The sequence below is a fragment of the Triticum dicoccoides genome, chromosome 4A (assembly GCF_002162155.2).
Source record: "Triticum dicoccoides isolate Atlit2015 ecotype Zavitan chromosome 4A, WEW_v2.0, whole genome shotgun sequence".
NCBI lineage: Eukaryota > Viridiplantae > Streptophyta > Magnoliopsida > Poales > Poaceae > Triticum > Triticum dicoccoides.
The window spans coordinates 501,173,977-501,180,431 of record NC_041386.1 but is presented as its reverse complement, the minus strand read 5'-3'; positions in this window follow the sequence as shown (position 1 = coordinate 501,180,431).

Genomic DNA, 6,455 nt, shown 5'->3' with positions numbered 1-6,455 from the left:
GCCGCAACTCCTCCGACCGCCGCCACCATCGCCGCGCCCTCCGCCGCCGCCAGCCCGCGGGCGCCGCCCCAGCCGCCGGCGCCCCGCGCTGTGGAGGCCGCCCCGGCCATCTCCCCCTCCGGCCGCCGCCCTGCCCGTCTCCGGTGAACCTCGATTCGTGTGCCTGCCGAAACCCTAGATCTGGAGGGTAAAAATTTCGTCCAAGTCCCTGATAATTTTAGTTCAAGTGCTCATGTTCACGGCTCCGTAACTTTGCATCCGTAGCTCCAATTCATGCATATAGCATATCAAAATGTTCATCTCAGAGAGTACATCATTTCATTCCATTGCATCATTTTCATTGGAGCTCATCTTGATACCCGAAATGCCGTTAAAAGAGGGCTACTTGAGTAAATTGTTAGATCTGCTACTCCGTTTAGCACTTTTGTCATTTTTGCCATGATTATTCTGTGCATGCTATGCCCGTAAGTTCTACATGTGTTTTGTTAAGAGTTTTGTCATCTTTCCAGAGGTGCAACCCATGTATTTTTGTGATAAGTGTGGTGACTTGTGCAAGCTTGCAAAGTGGTGCACTTGCTAATTCTGTTTTCAGGGACTTAGTAATTTCACTAAGTCCTGGCGCTGTTTATCTCATGTTGTCATATGTTCACGTTGTTTCCTAGTGATCCGTGCCTCTTTTGAGGATGATCAGTAAGGATGTTTTATTAATCTTGTAGTGATCTATCCATACATGTCTTTGTTTGCAATTATGGAGCACCCTAGCTTGAGTTAATCGAGCTCTACTTTAGCTACTTTGTGAATCTGGGCAGATTGTCAACTTGTTTGCAATTTTGCCGGTGATGTTGTAGTTGATCCGTACATGCTATGCTATTGTTCTTGCCATGTCTAGCTTGCATTTTGTGCCTTCTTGTTAGTTGTATGCTTGTCTTGCCCTGACTTGCACCATAGTGAGTGCATCGAGCTCGTAAACATGCCTACTTGAGTTATATTTCAGCATGTGCCAGTTTTCACTAAGTCTGAAAACTGATTATGTTTTTGCTATGTTCACATGCTTGCAATTGTATTTTCTGATCCTTTTTGGCTCAAGGTCACTAAGGGACTTTTGTTAAGCTCTTTGAGTAGCTCCATGCCATGCTTTACTTTGCCATGTTCAGATCATGTAGCATGTAGTTTTGTTGCTCCGAAGAGGGCTACCTGATCTGAAATTCCAGACAAGTGTTAATTTCACTAAGTCTGAGATCTGTTTGTCATTTGCATTTTTGCCATGCTTGTTTGAACCTGTTAATGGATGAATTTGCCGTGGCTCAGTGCTAGACTTTTGTTAAGCATCTTGTGTGCATCCCTGCCATGTATTTTGTTGTCATGTTTGGGTGCTGTAGCATGTTCATCTCAGTGCATTTAGATGCCTACTTACTGAAAATCGCAGACCGATGTCATTTTGAATCGCTTGCCATTTCCAAACCGTAACTCCGATTCCGGCGTTCTTTATATTGTTTTCAAGCGATTTCATCTCATCTTTCTAGTGGCACACTTGGAATTCCATGTTGAGGCCAGGTTCATGCATTTTCTGTCATATCTTGCATTTTGCATCCCGCATAGCATACCATCTTTGCATTGTGTTGTTTGAGTTTGCACATGGTTGATTGTGTCCTTGTTGCTTGTTTGTCTTGTTTGGGTAGAGCCGGGAGACGAGTTTTCTAACGAGGAGCCCGTTGAGCTTGCTTTTGAGGATCCAGTCAACTTTGACAACTGTGCAGGCAAGATGATCATACCCTCGAAATCACTACTATCTTTGCTATGCTAGTTTGCTCGCTCTTTTGCTATGCCATTGCTACGATGCCTACCACTTGCTTGCAAGCCTCCCAAATTGCCATGTCAAACCTCTAACCCACCATGTCCTAGCAAACCGTTGATTGGCTATGTTACCGCTTTGCTCAGCCCCTCTTATAGCATTGCTAGTTGCAGGTGAAGATTGGAGGTCGTTCCTTGTTGGAACATTTATTTACTTGTTGGGATATCATTATATTACTTTGTTATCTTAATGCATCTATATACTTGGTAAAGGGTGGAAGGCTCAGCCTCTCGCCTAGTGTTTTGTTCCACTCTTGCCGCCCTAGTTTCCGTCATATCGGTGTTATGTTCCCGGATTTTGCGTTCCTTACGCGGTTGGGTTATAATGGGAACCCCTTGACAGTCCGCCTTGAATAAAACTTCTCCAGCAATGCCCAACCTTGGTTTTACCATTTGCCACCTAGCCTTTTCCCTTGGGTTTCGCGGACTCAAGGGTCATCTTATTTTTAACCCCCCCCCCCGGGCCAGTGCTCCTCTGAGTGTTGGTCCAACCTAGAGCACCGTGCGGGGCCGTCCCTTGGCAACTTGGGTTACGTTGGCTCCCGTACGCTTAGCTTAGCCGGTGTGCCCTGAGAACGAGATATGTGCAGCTCCTATCGGGATTTGTCGGCACAGCGGGCAGTGATGCTGGACTTGTTTTACCATTGTCGGAGTTGTCTTGAGTAATCGAGATACCGAGTCTGATCGGAACGTCTTGGGAGGAGGTCTATTCCTTCGTTGACCATGAGAGCTTGTCATGGGCTAAGTTGGGACTCCCCTGCAGGGATTGAACTTTCGAAAGCCGTGCCCGCGGTTATGGGAAGATAGGAATTTGTTAATGTCCGGTTGTTAAAAAACTTGAACCTTAATTAATTAAAATGAATCAACTGAATGTGTTACCGTGATGGCCTATTCTCGACGGAGTCCGGGAAGTGGACACGGTGTTGGAGTAATGTTTGCGCAGGTTGCTCTCTAGTTTCACGCTCGCGCTTTGCCTCCTCTTCTCGCTCTCTTTTGCGAATAAGTTAGCCACCATACTTGCTAGTCGCTTGCTGCAGCTCCACTCATATTTTTACCTTGCCATACCTATAAGCTTAAATAGTCTTGATCGCGAGGGTGCGAGATTGCTGAGTCCCTGTGGCTCATAGATTACTATTACACCAGATGCAGGGCCTGATGATTCCGCTCCAGGAGACGCGTATGAGCTCAAGTGGGAGTTCGACGAAGACTCTCAACGTTACTATGTTTCCTTTCCCGATGATCAGTAGTGGTGCCCAGTTGGGGATGAACGGGACCGTGTCGCTTGTTGGGTTCTCTTTTATTTTGGTGCCGTAGTCGGGCCATGAGTGTTTGTATGTTGTAATGTTATTTATGTACTTGATTGACGTGGCTAGTGTAAGCCAACTATGTTATCTCCCCTTTTATTATCATATTACATGGGATGTTGTGAAGATTGCCTAACTTGCGACATATGCCTTCAATGCGATTATGTCTCTAAGTCGTGCCTCGACACATGGGAGCTATAGTCGCATCGAGGGTGTTACAAGTTGGTAATCAGAGCCTTCCCCGACCTTAGGAGCCCCATTGCTTGATCGTTTTTAGCGGCCGAGTTGTGTCTAGAAATTTTTTTAAGTCATTTAGGAATTATATATCGGACAATTTAGGAATTCTTTTTACTCCCCAGTCTCCTCATCGCTCTGGTAAGGCATCCTGACGTAGAGTTTTGACTCTTCTCTTCTCAAATTTCACTAAATTTTTTTTAGGATCACGCGGGTATCTTGGAATCGTTCTGATGGTTTTATGATGAGAACATTGTCTTGGTGCCTCCTGTCAGGGGTTTAGTGGAAGTGTCCCGGGGAGTTGAGCTCTGAGGTGTTGTCAACATAATTTTATCGTTGCAGTTCTGGAATACCTGAGTTTAGTACGTCGACATCGAAAATCTCTTTTATACAGTTCGTTGGTGAGATAACCTCGACGCCACCCAGTACTGGGGCGGGAGTTCGGGAGTATTGCCATAACTTGTATAACGGATGCTTTTCGAAGGTTGAGGTAGATGGTTTCCGAAGGTTTCTTGGTTATGTGTTGAAGGATGGATACAACTGGATGTAGGAATTGCTAGTTTGGGTGAGATATTATGCTTCCCCTGTATCCCCAACACCTGATTGCATAACCGGAAAGGTTCGGGAGTTTCATAGGTGGGAATTCTAGTAGCTCTAGTTCTTCTTCCACGGATATTGGTTTGAGATTAGGATTTCTTACCGATTATTCGTTCCTGATCCGTACCTTGTTGATTTATTTCTCTACCTTAATTCTACGTGGCTTCTCAATTTATGGATATGTGACCATTTCAAGAGGAATGCATTTGTTCATTTTGTTCGGATGTGAAGACTATATGTTGCAATTTTCATTCCGTTGGATTCAGCTTCAATATTTGTCTGTCAATGTGCTAATGGTGGTCAACCTCTTCAGGATGGCTCCTCCAACGCGCACGACTCTGAATCCTGATCCGCCACCACCTCCCCCTCCTCCGGAGGCATGGCAAGCTGTGATGGCCGCAACCAATGCAAACACACAGTTGATCATGCAAATTCTTCAAGAGCGCAATCAAGGCAACCAAGGGAATCAAGGCAGCAATCAGAATCACTTTGCTACACTCAACCAGTTCCTTGCTAACGGGCCAAAGACTTTCAGCAATTGTGTTGAGGCAACCGATGCTGACGATTGGCTTGTGGATCTGTGTAAGCATTTCGAGTGCAGTAATGTCAGGCCTGAGGACTTTGTCAAGTTCGCTTCCTTCCAACTCAAAGATCAAGCTGCAGAATGGTTCCAGCAGTACAAGGACTCCAGAGGTGGACGTGTTATCACTTGGGATGATTTTCGTCGAGATTTCAGGGCTCATCATATTCCCCAGAGCATGGTTGAAAGCAAGCGTGAGGAATTCCGCAATCTGAAGCAAGGATCTTTGTCTGTCTATGACTACAACAAGTTGTTCCAGAAGCTCGCCCGCTTTGCCAAGCAGGACGTCCCTGATGAGAAGAGCATGATATATCAGTTCAGGGGTGGTCTTAGAGAAGATATTCAGCTAGCTCTTGTCCTCTTTGAACCCTTGAGATACGATGAGTTCTACAACATGGCACTTAAGCAAGAGGCTGCTCAGTTGAAGTGTGATGCTTCCAAGAAGCGAGTCAGAGATGTTACTCCTTCTCCCTCTACTCAAGTGGCCAAGCAGCAGAAGTATTGGCTTCCTCCTCCTCCGTCCCGTCAGCCGTATCAGTAGAAGAGCAAAGGTGGCGGTAGTTCTTCCCACCCACCCAACCCTGGCTTTCAGAACAAGACTTTGTCTCAAGCTCCAAGATCGAGTGCTCCGTATCACCGTCCGCTTTCAGAGGTCACGTGCAACAAGTGCCAACAGAAGGGTCACTATGCCAACAAGTGTTTCAACCAGAGGCGTCTTCCTCCTCCTCCTCCTGTCAAATCGGCAAGTACAACTGTGGTCAAGCATAACCCCAAGCACGCCAAGGTCAACTTGATGAATGCATCTCAGGCAGAGGACTCGTCAGATGTGATCATGGGTAACTTTCCAGTTAACTATTTTCCAGCAAAAGTTCTTTTCGACACTGGTGCATCGCATTGTTTCACGTTAAGATCATTTGTCTCCAAGCATGACTTCGTTTCACAAATGTTGGGTAAACCTATGGGAGTGGTTTCTCCGGCTAAGTCTATGAGGGCTACTTCAATAGTCCCGGATGTTTCTATCATGATGGGTGATTTCAAGTTTCTGGCTTCTCCAATGGTTCTTGGTAACTCGGATATTGATCTTATTCTCGGGATGGATTGGCTTTCTAAGCACAAGGCTCAGCTTGATTGTGCAGCCAGGCAGATTCAATTAACTCATTCGTCTGAGGATGTAACTGTCTTTGCCGCGAATGATGATACCATCCGTCTGTTTTCTCTCAATGAGAAGGGTGAACTCGATGCTATCTTGCAAATTCCAGTCGTTTGCGAATATCAAGACGTCTTTCCAGAAGATCTCCCAGGAATGCCTCCGCACCGGCCAGTTAAATTCGTTATTGATCTTGAGCCTGGTACGGAACCTGTGTGCAAGCGTCCTTACAAGCTCGGACCTGAAGAGTTGAAGGAGCTGAAGAAGCAACTCGATATTCAAGAGAAAATGGGTCTCATCCGGCCTAGTTCTTCTCCGTGGGGTTGTGGTGTTCTTTTTGTGAAGAAGAAGGATGGAACGGATCGACTTTGTGTTGATTACCGTCCAGTGAACATGAAGACCATCAAGAACAAATACCCACTTCCCAACATCAATGAGCTGTTCGAACAACTCAAAGGTGCCCAAGTATTCTCCAAGCTTGATCTCCGCATGGGTTATCATCAGATTCGAATCCGTGAGCAAGATATTCCCAAGACGGCCTTCAGGACAAGCTTTGTTTCATATGAATACACTGTCATGTTTTTTGGTCTCGTCAACGCTCCTCCGACGTTCTCTCGCATGATGAACTTCATCTTCAACGCCTACACCAATGACTTTGTTTTGGTCTATCTCGACGACATTCTGGTTTTCTCGAAGAACAAGGAAGATCATGCCAAGCATTTGCGTTTGGTTCTTGATAAGC